Source organism: Protopterus annectens, chromosome 1.part1 (assembly GCF_019279795.1).
Source record: "Protopterus annectens isolate FY-2018-M chromosome 1.part1, PAN1.0, whole genome shotgun sequence".
In the NCBI taxonomy this organism is placed as follows: Eukaryota; Metazoa; Chordata; order Ceratodontiformes; family Protopteridae; genus Protopterus; species Protopterus annectens.
Genome location: NC_056726.1, coordinates 212,579,561 through 212,594,672, shown reverse-complemented (window position 1 = coordinate 212,594,672; position 15,112 = coordinate 212,579,561).

The following is a 15,112-nucleotide window of genomic DNA, read 5'->3' as shown; positions in this document are numbered from 1 at the left end:
TAGCATGTGCCTGTCACTGAGCAGCATTCTACCATCACCAAAGATGATGGCACAATCCAAACAAAAGATTGACTTTAAAAATTGACGTAAGTGGATACAATATTTGTCAGCATGGGAGGATGTAGTTAACAAACCACGTTGCTTTACCAAGGATGGTCTGCACCTATCCCCTCTAGGATTTTGAATGTTGGCTAAATCATTGTCCTCCCATGTAGAGCCTTTTTTAGGCAATGACAAATTGACAAACCTTCCAACACAGCAAAATCAAACTATGGGAATCTAAAGGTTTTACTGCTCAATGCCAGGAGTTTAAACAAGAAGCTCTACTCCCTCCAAGGTCTTCTCCCCTGAAGAATTCAGACATCTGTTCAGTTGCCAAGACATGTTTTAAAGCTGCAGAGAATACCACAGCAGTGCAAGGCTTCAGTGCCCGCCACACATTTAGACCAGCAACTGCACAGACAGGGACTAAAGGTGAAGGTGTCTCAATTTACATCAATAACAAGCATACCTCTAGGGTGGTTAAACAGGATGACTTCTTAGAGTTTCTACATATACAGATGTATGTATATGTTTTCAGAGTCTCCAGAAGCCATAAAAAGCTAGAACAGTTGAACTTAGTGTGTTCACTCATAAAGTAAAGAGGCAGGAGATGTCTAGAACTGAACCTTTAAGTACTTCAAAGGAAACGACAAAATCCAGGGAAGTGCAAGAAAAAAAAGATATGATCTGATCATTTCATAATATGAAATAGACACGTGTACAGGAGACAGTTTTTTTTTTGTTTTTGGAGGACTGGTACATGCTTGGGAGATACTGCCTGCCAAGGATGCTGGATCAAAAATAGTGACAGAATTCATGTTTAGAGCAAACATAAGTCAGTTGTGAGAGGGGCAAACTGCTTACTAAATGAAATCAGTAGCTGAATTATCCAGCAGGTAAGAAAATAGGCAAAACAGGTGGACCAAGATGGCTACTTATCTATCACTCTGTGTTACATCTCTGTGTTTCTAGCTTTTTATTCAACAGAAGGTGCATTGTTATCAAAGAAGGGGAAACACCTCTTTCCAGGTGATCCATTAAAGACCACCAAGGTGCAGTCACAATATGTAAACTGAATTATATATAGTGGTCTATAGAAAAAGCAAGTGAGACTCTAGGCTATAGATAATGCAAAAAGGTTTAGGTATTTACTCTGTAAAAGCAAAAACTCAATACACCTCCATATTGGCTAAGGCCACATCTGGAATACTGTCTGCTGTTTTGAGAACCATACATAAAGTAGGAAATTTGTGACCAGAAAGAGATCACATGTTAACTGTAGGTATGGTCAGAGGAATGAAGCATAGGCTTCACAAAATAAACATGTATACACTCATGGAAAGGAGACAGAGTGGGACTGGCTGTTGTAACTATTGGCACAGCATATAATTAGAGACAAGGCAGAGGAAGTGGACCTCACAATGTAAGACAGGAAGGAGCCAAAGAGTCACAAATGGAAATGGGAGGGATACATGAAAGAAAGATAGAAGGAAATATTATACAACAGTAAGGGTAGCCAAGCTTTTATGGGGTGTATGTTGAAAGGTACCACAACTTGGGATTTCATGATGAACAAAGAAATTACTTGATATCACGACGAGACAAATGCACTCTCAGATAAACTTTATGGAGCTGGTGCTTTTTGGGGGTGGGGGTTTGCTGTTTCACATACTCACATGATCACATACTACTTCATTCAGGGACCTGAGAACACATATTACAGGAACATAGAAACACAGTAACAGCATTAGGCAAGTGATTGTGAGGACCATAAGATGCCTAACCATATACGCCTTTAAGTATGCACACGTAAAGTTCATGCCTCTCTTTTCAAGCACTTAGTAATGCTCACCTCTCAAATTAAGAAGGATTGTAGGAAAATCCTGATACAAATTTATGCTTGCAAATCCAGTCATCAAAACTAGCCTTAAAAGTAGTCACTATAATACTCTATTTGACCTGTAGTGGTAACTTATTCTATAGGCTGGGAATTCATTCAGGTATTTATCTTTTTTAATTTATTTATTTAACATTTTTGTTTACTGGGAAAGTCCAACTGAGACAGAGCCCATTTTCAATGGAGGTCCAGGGAGAAGCACTTCAGATGCATGTCTTTGGAATCTGGGAGGAAACTGGATCACCCAGAGGAAACCCACATGAACACAGGGAGGACATGCAGACTCCACAAAGAAGGCACCCCAGCTGAGAATTGAACCAGAAAACCTCTTGCTGTGAGGCAACAACACTAACTGCTGCAGGACTGCACCACCCAAGGTACAGTTAGCAATGTATCTCTCCAGTAAGTCTTATTTATTTATTTATTTATTTAGTTATTAGAGTAGATTTATATCTCTATCCCATGTGTTTGTAGAGCCTCCACATTTGCAAAGAAACGGGAGGTCAAATAGGATTGAGTCTTTCATGATTCAAACAGTGAGATGAGGGTCACCTCAGAATAGCCTGTAGGCTACTCAGTATAAGAAGAGTTGTGCTAATTTATCAGGATAATTGAATGATTTAAGGACTTTAATCCCCTTGCTAAGGTATCTTTGGAGCCTTTCTAGTTGAGAAATATGCTTCAATTTATACACACCAGATGAGGCATTGTATTGAATAATGGGTCTGTCTGATAAAAGAATAGTACAAGGGCAGAATGACTTATTTGGATCTTGAAGATATTCCCATGGCAATCATTTGGGCCAGATAGAAGATGTTTTTGAATATGGTGAGGACATAATGATCAAATGAGAGAATTGTCTACATAAGTACCCAGGACTCTTATGACTGTGTCTGTCTGAAAAAGAGTACCATTCATAATAAGTGAAGTGGGGAAAGTTTTTTTTTCTTGGCCAAATGATACTCCACTGCATTTTTTGCACTTAACATTAGAACATTTTCAGTACACCAAATATGTGAATATTCCAGCCCTTGCTGGAGCTGTTTATTATTTGTGGATAAACAAACAATTACGCCTGTCTTGCAGTCATCAGCAAATTTGGTCAACCACACTTCTGGGATATTGAATTGGATGCTTGCAAAATGGATGTCAAACAAGAGAGGACCTAGCACTGATTCTTGTGATACTCTATTAGTTACAATCTTACATTCAGAAAAGGTGCAAGCAACTTTCAAATAATGAGATCTATTGAGTAGCCAATTTCCATTCCAGTGGCTAACATAGGGATTTATTTATTTAGTTTGTTTACTGGGGTAGTACATCAGTCACAACAGTTGCAGTCTCAAGCCAGGTAAACAGTACATTACATTAAGTTTATCTAATATTTTAATAATACCAGCATGGGAGATAGTGTTAAAAGCCCTTGACCAATCAAAATAAGCAGTATGCACTGAGTAACCACTGTTCATGGCCTCTGTAACCTTTTTAAAGAGTACTAAATTCGGGATACAGGACCTGTTCTTCACAAAACCAGAATGATTGGTGTCTAGATCAGTTAAATTGCCTGTGCTGGCATAACTGAGTTTTGGGTACTTTTCCATTAAACCCCTACCAATTGGCGTGTATGTGCTTCAGGTGAAGTACACTGTAGTAGCAGTGTAGGCTGTATTTTAGTTGAAGAAGAAAAAATAAGTATGTGTAAGCCATAATAATAATACACTTAACAAGAAATTAAACAATAGCTACGTTGGAATAGTTGCAAAAAGGATAAAAATGTAAAAGACAAGGATGTGATCCATGGACATTATGTGCATAAACAGGTTAAACAGATAATGCAGGCAGCACAGAACGTGCCATGCTTCAGTTACTGTAGGCTTCAGTTTGTAGTATAAATTCTAGAAGTCCAAACGGTGAAGAATTAAACCTCAATCTGTATTGTAGAATCCAAACACCGCCATGGTATGAACAAGTACTGGCGTCCAAATGTCATTTACCTTTTGACGTACATCTTGTCCATGCAAAAGAGGCTACTTAACTGGTGAGATAAATGTTTCCATTGTATAACAGTTCTAGGGCAGATTCGTACACAGCCTGCTGATTTTCCCTGTTGTTAACTGCAATGACTGTAAAAATGCATTTTGACCCATGAAACATACATATATAAACAATCCCTTTCAAAAATGTTGACGTTTGTGAGTGACTTTGAAATAGTAAAAAGAAATACCCTAGGTTATTACAATTGTGTTAAAAACTTAGAAACTACACGCTGTACTTTTGAGAAGTTCTGTAATGTAAATATGTAATTAGTGCGGCAGACATCTTACAAGTTTTTAGTGAAGACCAGACCAGCAGCAAGTGGTAGGGGTTTAATGGAAAAGTACCAAGTTTTGCTATAATATGTTCTATGGCTTTCTGCATAAGGCTGGTGAGGCTGATAGGCCTATAACAGCATGGATCTGTAGAGATGACACCCTTGTGTAGGGCAGTGACAGTGGGTGTTATCCAGGCATCAAGCACACACTCTGAAGATAGGCTGAGGGGAAAACATTTAAGCAGAGTCTCAGATTGTACATACTTGGTACTATTGAGAATGCAACCTGGTATGTTGTCTAGTCACAATGAAGTATTGTTTTAGTCTTGACTGGGATTTCTAAGATTTGCTCCAAGATTATTTCAGGGGATATTACATTTCCAGGGATGCAAGAGACAGCAGTGTGTGTACAAGGGATAAAGTCAACACTATATACATATATATATATATATATATATATATATATATATATATATATATATATATATATATATACATATATGTGTGTGTGTGTGTGTGTGTGTGTGTGTATATATATATATATATATATATATATATATATATATATATATATATATATATATATATATATATATATATATATATATATATATATAATATATATATATATATATATATATATATATATATATATATATATATATATATATTGCTTAATATATTGGCTATATCCATCCACCCGCAACCCCTTTTCCCATTTTACATATGGGGTTCATGGTGTCATTTCAATAGTGGCAATCATCTAGAGCCAAGGATCACACCTATATCACTGGGACTGAAATATATGATATCATTATAGGTGACCTCAGTGCATTGTTAAACATCATTCTTTAGTTTACTTACACAACTGAAGAATGATTTGCAGTATTTTTTTTGTATCTGTAGTGACCTTAAGTTATACTGTGCTTTACATTTTCTAACAGTATTCTTATGTTCCTTGCTGGTATGTTTTAGTGTTGCCTGAAGATTAGGAGGATAGGGATTTATTACACCCTTTCATTATCTTCCTTCTTTTTTTCCATTTTATTAATAGTGGAGTATTACTAGAGAGGTTTATTCATGAATTTACCTTTATATTTATGAAGGGCTTTACCAACTTTTCTTTGCAGCTGTTTTGGTGCTTATAAAATACAAAAGTAAAATACAAAAGTAAATGTGATGGCAGTTGCAATTGGGTCCATTTGCAGGGGACTGTTGGGAATTTTGCAAAGGTCTTCTACAAGCTGAAGTAGGCTTGCCCAAGTGAAGTCCCTAAAGACAGTCTCATTTGGTGGTGGAGTGTTGCCACAAGGTATGACAGAGAAGATGATTGACTAGTGCTCAGATGTAACCAAGGTTGAGGAGATGCCATGTGGGGTAGAAACAAGGTCTAGGTTGGTAAAGACCAAGTCAAAAATATTAGAGTCTCTAGTGGTTAGTTTTACAATCTGGTCTGGTACATTTGCATTAACAAAGTCTAGGAAATAATGAACATATACATTTTTACACGTGTAAGTGTGCAGATTAATACTTGGGTAATTGAAATCCCCTAGCAAGAAGGTATTTGGTTTGATATTTAATCTCTCATTTGCACTGCATTAATTTTCATGATGTTTGGGGGACATTGATGGGTATCTGTAGCTAGAGATGAAGTAATAGTTAAATTTGTTAATGATGATTTGGATCTCCAGAAACTCCGGTTAAGGGTTGTGGGTCATTTTACATGTGGTGATTGCATTTCTGGCAAATACAAATACTGCCCCACAGTTACCTAAGGGCTTGAAGGCACGATAAGTGCTAGATCCTGGTATAGACAGAGTGAGGGCACTACACTGAAACCATGTCTCAGTAGCTACACAAATATAAATATCTTCTAGGTGTAGGATGACCTCAAGTTCAGGAATCTTTCTCTTTAGACTCATAGCATTGCGTAGTGCCATCATGATGTTGCCCAAGGTTGAGTTTTCATTTGCTATGTAGGAATGCCCATTACAGTCTAAAAAGGCACTATGAGAAGGCAAAGACTTTAGGCAGTATGTTTACGCCCTGATATTAGAAGTGTAAACCATTTCTGATGAAACAGAAAGTATTATCTACCATCTTATCCCATCTTATGTACTGGTTCCCCTTAGAATTACACTAATGACTTAACCAATCATTAAAGCCAATTATCTTGTTTTGGTATCCAGACATTCTTGGTGAAACAAAGATATTACTCAAGATTATTGTTTTTACTGCCTCTAATTCATGCATAGTAAGTTCCATCATGTCTCTCTCTCTCTCTCTCTCTCTCTGCATGTCCCTTTGTGTGCAGTACCTCAGGTCATTCACTTCTACATGGGCAACCACAAGGATATACTTACATTTGTCTGGCTTAAAGGCCCGTATTGCCCTTCTGACATCAAAGATCCTGGCACTGGACAAACAGCTTACAGTCACCCTCTTCCTGTCAAGTGTGGTGAGTAAACAGTCTGTATAAACTAAAAGTTAGACAGCTTAAGACTAAAACATTTTCCTGTGCTGAAGCAGACTTAGTGGCCCTTATGGGCTTAGGTCAGCTTCTTCTAGTGACACTTGGGTGAGCTGTGTTTACCTTCAGTATGTATATGTAAATAGCAAGTAGGGATTGCTTGCATGCTTGAGGCTGGGGTCTTTTAGAGTGTGTTATAATAGGATTTGGCATTTTTTTTCTTTACAGCCTCAGCATACATTAAAGACCTAGTTGTGTACTATGACTGATATACTGTGGAAGCATGATGCTTACCAATAGTGGACTGATATGAGAGGTTTGTTCCATATTTCTTAAATATTTACATCTCTCACTGGTTGTGTTATCAACTGAGAGCAGCTGTGAACAGTCAGTAAGCATAGGGTGTTTACTATACTGTCTTGGAATACCTAATGTGATCAGACTAGCCACAGACAGGGTGACAGCAGACTGTCATGTTACAAAGTAGAGGATAATTGTTAATTGCAATAATCTAGGGGTGGAGTGAGACTACTATTAGTAGATTCTGAAGATGTATGGATGAAGTAGTAAAGGTGATACCCTGAAGTTAGGTTAAATGACAGCTAATCTAGCAGTATGTAGTGAAAAGACAGAACTAGGTCTGCCAAAAATGATGAAAAGTGGTGATCTGCCGATTGGTTACTACCTCACTATTACTGTCAGCCTTGCCACAGCAGCACATAGCTTGGAATCAATCTCTCACCAAAAGCAAAACAGTAGCTCTAATCCCAAACTGATTCCTGAGAAGATGTATTGCCTCAGATGTGACTTAGATTCAGTACACTTGTTACAGTCTTCTGTTGGTAGATACCCTGGATAGGTAGAAAGTACAGTAGCTTGACACAATAGAAAACCAAGCTGTGCAAGGTGACTGTAACAGGTCTTCTTTCACAAAATCCATCCGTCTAGCTGCTGGATGCCTTTGATTCCTCTTGCCTTTCTCCTGCCTACCACAAATATTCTTCACCAAATTGTCTTATTATTTATTTATTTCCAGTTTGATTACTGGGGAAGTCCACTGGGCCCAGGGAGCTCATTTTCAGTGGAGGCCTGGGGAGAAAAGCTCCATATTATAGGATACAGTAGAAATTACAAAAACAGATACCTATCAAGAGAATAAAATGTGCACAATATTTGCACATACCATGCTATTATGTGAATTACAGAGTCCAGTTACATTTAACAAAGTATTAAATCCATCAAATGGAAAACTATTTACAATATTTACATTAAGCAACATAAGATATAGGAATTATCAGCTGTTAGATAAAGCAAGTTTGTAAGAGGCTTAAGCCCTAGGATGATGCCACAATGCTTTCTTGCACATGTGGGCCAACCACAATAATCTGTTTTATTTGACTTTCTCTGTAATTAGAGCCACTTGGGCTTCTGCTCTTACATCCTCATTCCTTCATCTGTCTCACAGTGTGTATTATACCACCTCTCTCAGGCACTTCATCTCCATCCCATCTAGTTTTCTCAACTGCTTTGCCTTCACTGCTCAGGGTTGTGTACCATACAGCAGTACTGGTTGCACCATTGTTTTGCACATATTAGTTTTCAGCTTCTTTAGCATATGTCTGTCACAATCTATGAGTGACACTCAATGCAAGTTGGCTATAGCCCCTCTGATTCTATCTTTGGCCTACACTTTCAGACTTCCCTTCTCCTCGAACATCCTTCCCAGGTAGTCAAAGCTGTTAACCTGTTCCACTATCTTCCCTTCTATCACAGTTTTCAGCTTCTTCTGATTTCCCCCATTTGCTGCCATTACAACTGTCTTATCTGTACTCAGTTCCAAGCTGTGTGCTTTGACTTTTACATTCCATTCCCTTATCATTTGCAGAAGTTCTTGTTCAGAGTCTGCTTGTAATGCCACGTTGTCTTTTTAAACCAGCTTTGTTGATCTGTCCCCACTGACCTGTTTAAAAATGTAGTCCATCATCAGTATGAATATCAGTGGGCTCAGAAATTAACCCTGATGCACACACCCATTCTCACTGACACCCTCTCTGACACCCTCTCTGTGAGTCTGAACACTGTTTGTACCTGCATTGTTATGTCCTTGTACCTAGCCTGCACTAATTCTATTAATGTTTCAGGGATTTTGAACCATTGCAGCACTGCCCAAATCAGCTTTCATGGGACCTTATGATATGCTTTCTCCAGGTCTAGGAATTCCCAGTTGGACACTTTCCTTATCTCCAGCTTCTTCTCAACTAGCTGTCTCACTACAAATATCAGGGAAGTTGTGCAACATCCTGATCTGAATCTGAGCTGCTCATCTTCCACCTTACATTCTACTTTCTGCTTATTTGTTTATCAGACACCCTCTCCAGAACTTTCATGCCATGTGACAGGGCTTTGATACTCCTGTACTGCCCACAGTTGCGAATATCTCCTTTGTTATTGTACACCGACACTATAATGCTTATTCTACAGACATCTGGGATATGCCTTTCTCCCCATACAGTAGTAGGTATCCTCTGCCGACATTTTTCCCCAACTCACCCAACATCTTGATCATATCTGCTGTTACCTCATCTGAGCCTGCTGCTTTCCCCAACTTCATTTTCTTTATTGCTGTTCTTATTTCTTCTAGGGTGGGGGTCTATTTTCTCTTTCATTTTAGGCTGTGTCTGGGACAGTACAACTTCTGTGAGGATTTCTCAATTCAGAGCCTGATGGAAGTATTCCTTCCATCTAGCTTTGATGTCCTGTGGACTAGTGAGATGGTTGTTGCCGGCATCCCTTATGAAGGGTGTCAGTGACTATCTTCTTTGTCTTTGCCTCGCAGCCTGATGGAGTTTCTTTTCTGCAATCTGCTGAGTTATGTACCAGAAGCTGGTAGAGTTTTACTGAGGCTTTGTTCTTTGCCATTGTGACTGTTGTTTTAGCTTCTTTTTTAGCCAACCTGTATTCCTTCTTAGCCTGGTACATCTTTTTGCTATCCCACTTTTTCCTGCACTCCTTTTTTCTTTTGATGGCTTCCTACTTCTGCATTCTACCACCAGCTTTCCTTATCTATCTTGTTTTCATACCTAGTTCAGCCACATATCTGTTCTACAGTTCTCACACATGCTGCTTTGGGGTGCTGCTATTCTTCTTCAGTTCTACCAATTTCCTCTTTTCTCCATAGGTGCTGGAGCTCTGAGTATTTCCTTGAACTCCTTTGTAATCATTGATGCTACGTCAATGCCCTTTCCTTACCAGGATGAAGTTTACCAGAGTTGCACTTTGGGCACTCTTGTATGTTACCCTGTGACTGGCTTTTTTGCCGAACTATATGTTGGTCAACATTAATCCATTTGCAAGACAGAAACCTAGAATAGTCTCTCCTTCCTGTAGCCCTACCCTAGTGGACCCAAGCAGTCCTCATATCCTGTTCTGTCTGTCCAAATATGTGCATTCAGACCCACATTATCAAAACCAACTCATGCTGTCCTGCTTTATCTAGTAGGTCCTACAGCTGCTGCCTGAATGCACTCTTTTCCTTGCTGTTACAACCCTGCTGTGGGGCATAGGCTGAGATTATGAATATTGCCCTATCCATAAGCAGGAGTCTGATTGCCATGAATTTGTCACTAATTCTGGATGATTACTGACCTATCTTGAACCTCATCAATGTAGGCAAGAGTCTTGAGAAACTTTTGCAAACACATCTAGATATAAATTTGACTGATAACAGCACTAATGGTTACTTGAAATCTGATTTTTGGTATACACATAGTATGGAGATGGCCCTTGCAAGAGTCCTTAATGACTGGCAGAAGTTTCAGGTGATCTTTCTTTTCATTTCTGAGGGCTGTATCTCTGCATCCTCTTACACAGATGATTGTGAATTCCTCTGACTCTCACCAGATGTAAACCGTCTGTTAAAACATAGCCATTTTATCTCACTTGATTGCCTGTCTAGCACATCATACTTGCATTTCATTTGTTTTATATTTGTTATTTATTGTTTTGTTTTATATTGTTTTGTTTATCTTGTAATACATATGTGTTAGTCTTAGTCTTTTTAGATCTGTCTCTGGAATTTGGTATGGTTGCCCATGTGATCCTTCTGGACTGTTTAAGGCATTATTGTGGCATTACAAGTGCTGTCCAGGATTGGTTTGTCAATTACCTATCTAGATGATCTCACAGAGTAGTGTTAGAGGTCAGTTCCTTTTGCCTCTACTCTTGGATCTGTGGAGTGCTACACACTTCCATTTTGGGTCCATTGATCTCTTACATATACATATCTATCTTGGAACACATTATTTAAGAGTGAGGTGTACAGTGTCATTGATATAGTGATGACATAGATACACACCTCTACTTCCCTTAATAATGTATGTCTACTGTAAACATGCTAGCTCTAACTTGGAATGTATCTCCAAATAGATGGTCACTAGTCAAGTAAAGATCAGCATTTCCAATGTAGTTACCATGGGCATATATGCCACTGCCCAGAATTAGGTGCATCAGTATTGTACCCTACTATTATGTATAGCAGTGAAAAAATGAAACTCATATCAAAGGTGCAGAAATCATGAGTGATTGCTGATAACTAGCTTATACTTAAGGGCCAGGTTCTACTGTCCATCATCAAGTTTTCTTGTTTTCATCTAGGGAACATTGCCTTCATTAAGCACTGGACTCCACCAGAAGATCTGTCAGTACTGGCATGTAACATGATTTCTCCCATGTTACATTACTGCAATGCCCTTCATCTGGGGCTTTTGGAATCAGAGCTTGACTGTTTGCAGGCCACATACCTCTCAACTGTACACATTTTTGCAGAATGTCCAGGTTTTTGCCCCATATTTTCAGTCTGTTTTCTCATAAACATCTGATTTTCTGGCAAATCATTAGCAAATCATTGAGGGCTGAAGTCAGAAAATAATGACAGACATTTGAGTTTCAGACCTCATACCCTTCAGAAAATTTATGTTAATGCAAAACCTGTTATTCTATCAACTTTCTACATTTATAAGAGCGATATTTAAAGTGTCTCTATTTTTGGGTCTTTGTCCCCCCATTATTTATGGCTTTGTCCAGATGTCTTGCTATAAGTGGTTGAGAGGTATGTTTGCAGCTGATGCAGGACTCTACATCTGAAGCTATTAGCATGATTAACTCTATACCACCATATTGTATTGATTCTGCATTTTCTGGAATGGCTGCCAGTAGGGTCTTACATTACTTACAAAGTCCTGAGGTTGACCTCTTAAGACCAACACAACATAGTTCCCTGCCATAAGTACGTAGTGGGCTGGTATTAACCTGTTCTTGCCCTGTACTCATCTGTTTGGGGCTTTTGGAGGTTCTAAGATTGTGGCACAAGTTTTCAGGTGATCTGTCTTTTGATTTTGAGGACTGTATCTCTGAAGCCTGAACTCAGTCATACACAGGTGATTGAGATTGCCTCTGAGAATTACCAAATGTAATTTTTTGTTAAACATACCTATTTATTCTCACTTTTAAAGTTTAACAATTGCCTGTCTAGCATGTCATACCTGCATTTTATTTTTTTTATATTTGCTACTTATCATTTTGTTTTGTGTATATCATATTTATGTGTTTTTATCATTTTAAACATGTTTATGTTTTTTAGACACATAAATCTGAATTTAAATTTGAATTATACTATATGACATACCACTGATATGACACAATAAATCTTAGGATGACAGCATACACCTGGCCTTAAAGTGGCCTTCTCTATCCTGTTTGTACATGGGAAGTCTTTGTTACATGTTTTACAATATACAGCTATGCTAGGCAACACAGCTGAGCATTTCATTATAGTATTTCTTTACTAGTTGTTAAATGACATGAACTGATTTCTCTCTCAAATTGTTCCTACATCACCATCAACAACAGACTGAAAAGTTCAGGTACTAAAGCCTTTTAGAGGGTAACATATATGTACTTAAGAGATATAACTCTCTTTCTTAATGGCACATGATTTATAGGATTGATTTTATTTATGTATTTGTGTATGCATTTGTTTATTTATGTGTTTATTTATTTATTTTTGTTTGTTAATGGCTGATCCAGAAATACCTATTTCTGCCACAGCCTAGGCAATAGAATGCACAGGATTACTTACAAATGTTTGACAAACTGATACATGAAGTTCACTCTACACCAGGAGCAAGAGTAAATTTACAAAGAGCATGGGTCTTTTATATTTCCCCACACATGAACGGGGCTCATCTAATAATGACAGAACTGCAGAAATTTGCTGAACAGACCCAAAACAAAAAACTCTGAACTTTTCAAAGTAGTTTGTGGTGAGGAAGTGTAATACTGAAGAACGCCTATCAGTCATAATATCGGTAGGCTACATTGTGCGAAATACAGCATTATACATTTTCTTAGAGGAGTTTTACATGGAAAGTACAAGGTTTATCAACCCACTGTTGAAGTTCTAGCATATGGAGTAGCTTCTAAAGTATAAACTATATGCTAAGGGATTCCAAAAGTGAATTGGGCTCACATTGCCACAGCACTTTAGAGCATTACCCTAAAGCAACTGAGTAGTCCCTTGAAGTCGATGAACAGCTGTGGTCTTGTTGCTGTTCCATTGTAAGAGGGACTGAGAGCTGCAGGCAGCACTTTGAGGAGCCATAGAAGCTACAGTATCAAGTCCAATATACAGGTGTGGCAGCACTACTACGTAAGAAGATCTGGGGGGGGGGGAGTGCCCAGCAACCATGTACATGTGCAGTATTTTGTTTAGAAAGTCATCTCCAATCTATAGTAGGAACAACTCACAAATGTAATTTCTGATCACGTTTAACTGTGGGCTCTGTAGTTAGACCTGCTACATGCCTGTCCCATCATTCAGAAGCTGAGAATGCACTGATGATGGACTTAACTGTTAATTTTTCAATCTCCCATATAGGTGGTACTTCAGCACAATGCATGCATGTGAGGACATAAAGCACCACCTGTATGATAACACTTCTACTGCAGTCAGGCTCAATGACTGAAATGTCACTACTATCATAGGTTCATAGGTAGGTACTAGACTATCGGCCCAAGGGCCTACATAAGCCTAGCCAGCAAGGTTCCGTGGCTTACGCCACCCAAGAAAGTTATTTTCCTGTGCCACTGTCGAGCAGAGACACAGAAGTAATCCCCGGGGTGTATTTCCTATTTCCCATCCACTCATCAAGATTTTTCTTGAAGAGTGCTAATGAAGAACTTTGCTTGACATGGATGGGTAGCTTGTTACAGAGTATAGGAAGTCTCTGGGACAGGAATCTATCACTCCAGCATGTCCTGTTTATTGTGGTGACAAGGTTTAGGTCCCTAGAGCATGTAACTTGGAGGGATTGGGATTTCTTTAGGTGTAGCATGTCCAACAGCTCTGGGTTTGACATAGCTTTATATGTTAGGCAAAGATCACCTCGGAGTAGGCAATATGCTATGGAGTAAAGCTGGAGTTTTATGAGGCGGTCAGTGTAGGGCATTTGTTTGAGGCCAGTAATCCTCTTTGTGAGGTACTTCTGTGAACTTTCCAGCTGCTGCAGATGTCTTGTGAGGTACATTCCAAAAGGGGCATTATACTCTATAATGGGTCTAATGAGTGACGAGTAGAGGGGAACAATGACCTCTTTTTTCCTGGATGAGAAACCTTTTATGATGAAGTGTGCCACATACAAGAGAATCTGCAGTGCGAGACAGCTTTACATGGACTCAGTGGATCTGCCAAGTCCTTGGCATTGTTCATGCTATGCCAAGAAATGGTAATGAGGTTCATTTCCATAGCATGTTTTGGAAATGCATTACATGCACATGGCATAGACGGACTTCCTTAAATTCAGCAGCTTGGTATTATGGGGTACTATGTAGGATGTACCCTATACTCTGGTACAATGTCATACCAAGGGTGGTGGTGTAAACTGGAAACAGGGTACCAAGTAGAACAGTGGACGCTTTCTACTACACTATTCTGTGGCCCATGAGACAATATCATAAAGCTGTGTCTATAATCACAAAAAATAAAAATAATTTATAAATGCTTTTATAATGAAAATATGACATGGGATATCCTTAAATATCAAGTAGTCTATTGATCAATTAAGAAGTTACTATTATTACTGAACTTCTTTCACATAGCAGCTGAGAACAATATGTATACATTAGCATAATATACTCTAACATGAACAGTATTAGATTGTACCACATGGCATGCATTTGGTTGCAGGCTACGTAACCCTAAAGTCATTTATGCATAACTAATATCTGGAAATCATCCTTAAAGACAGGTAATTAAAACCATTGTCCAACACCAAATAAAAACAGATCATAAGTAAATGGTTCAAAGATAAACGGGTGGAGAGCACATCCACAAGTA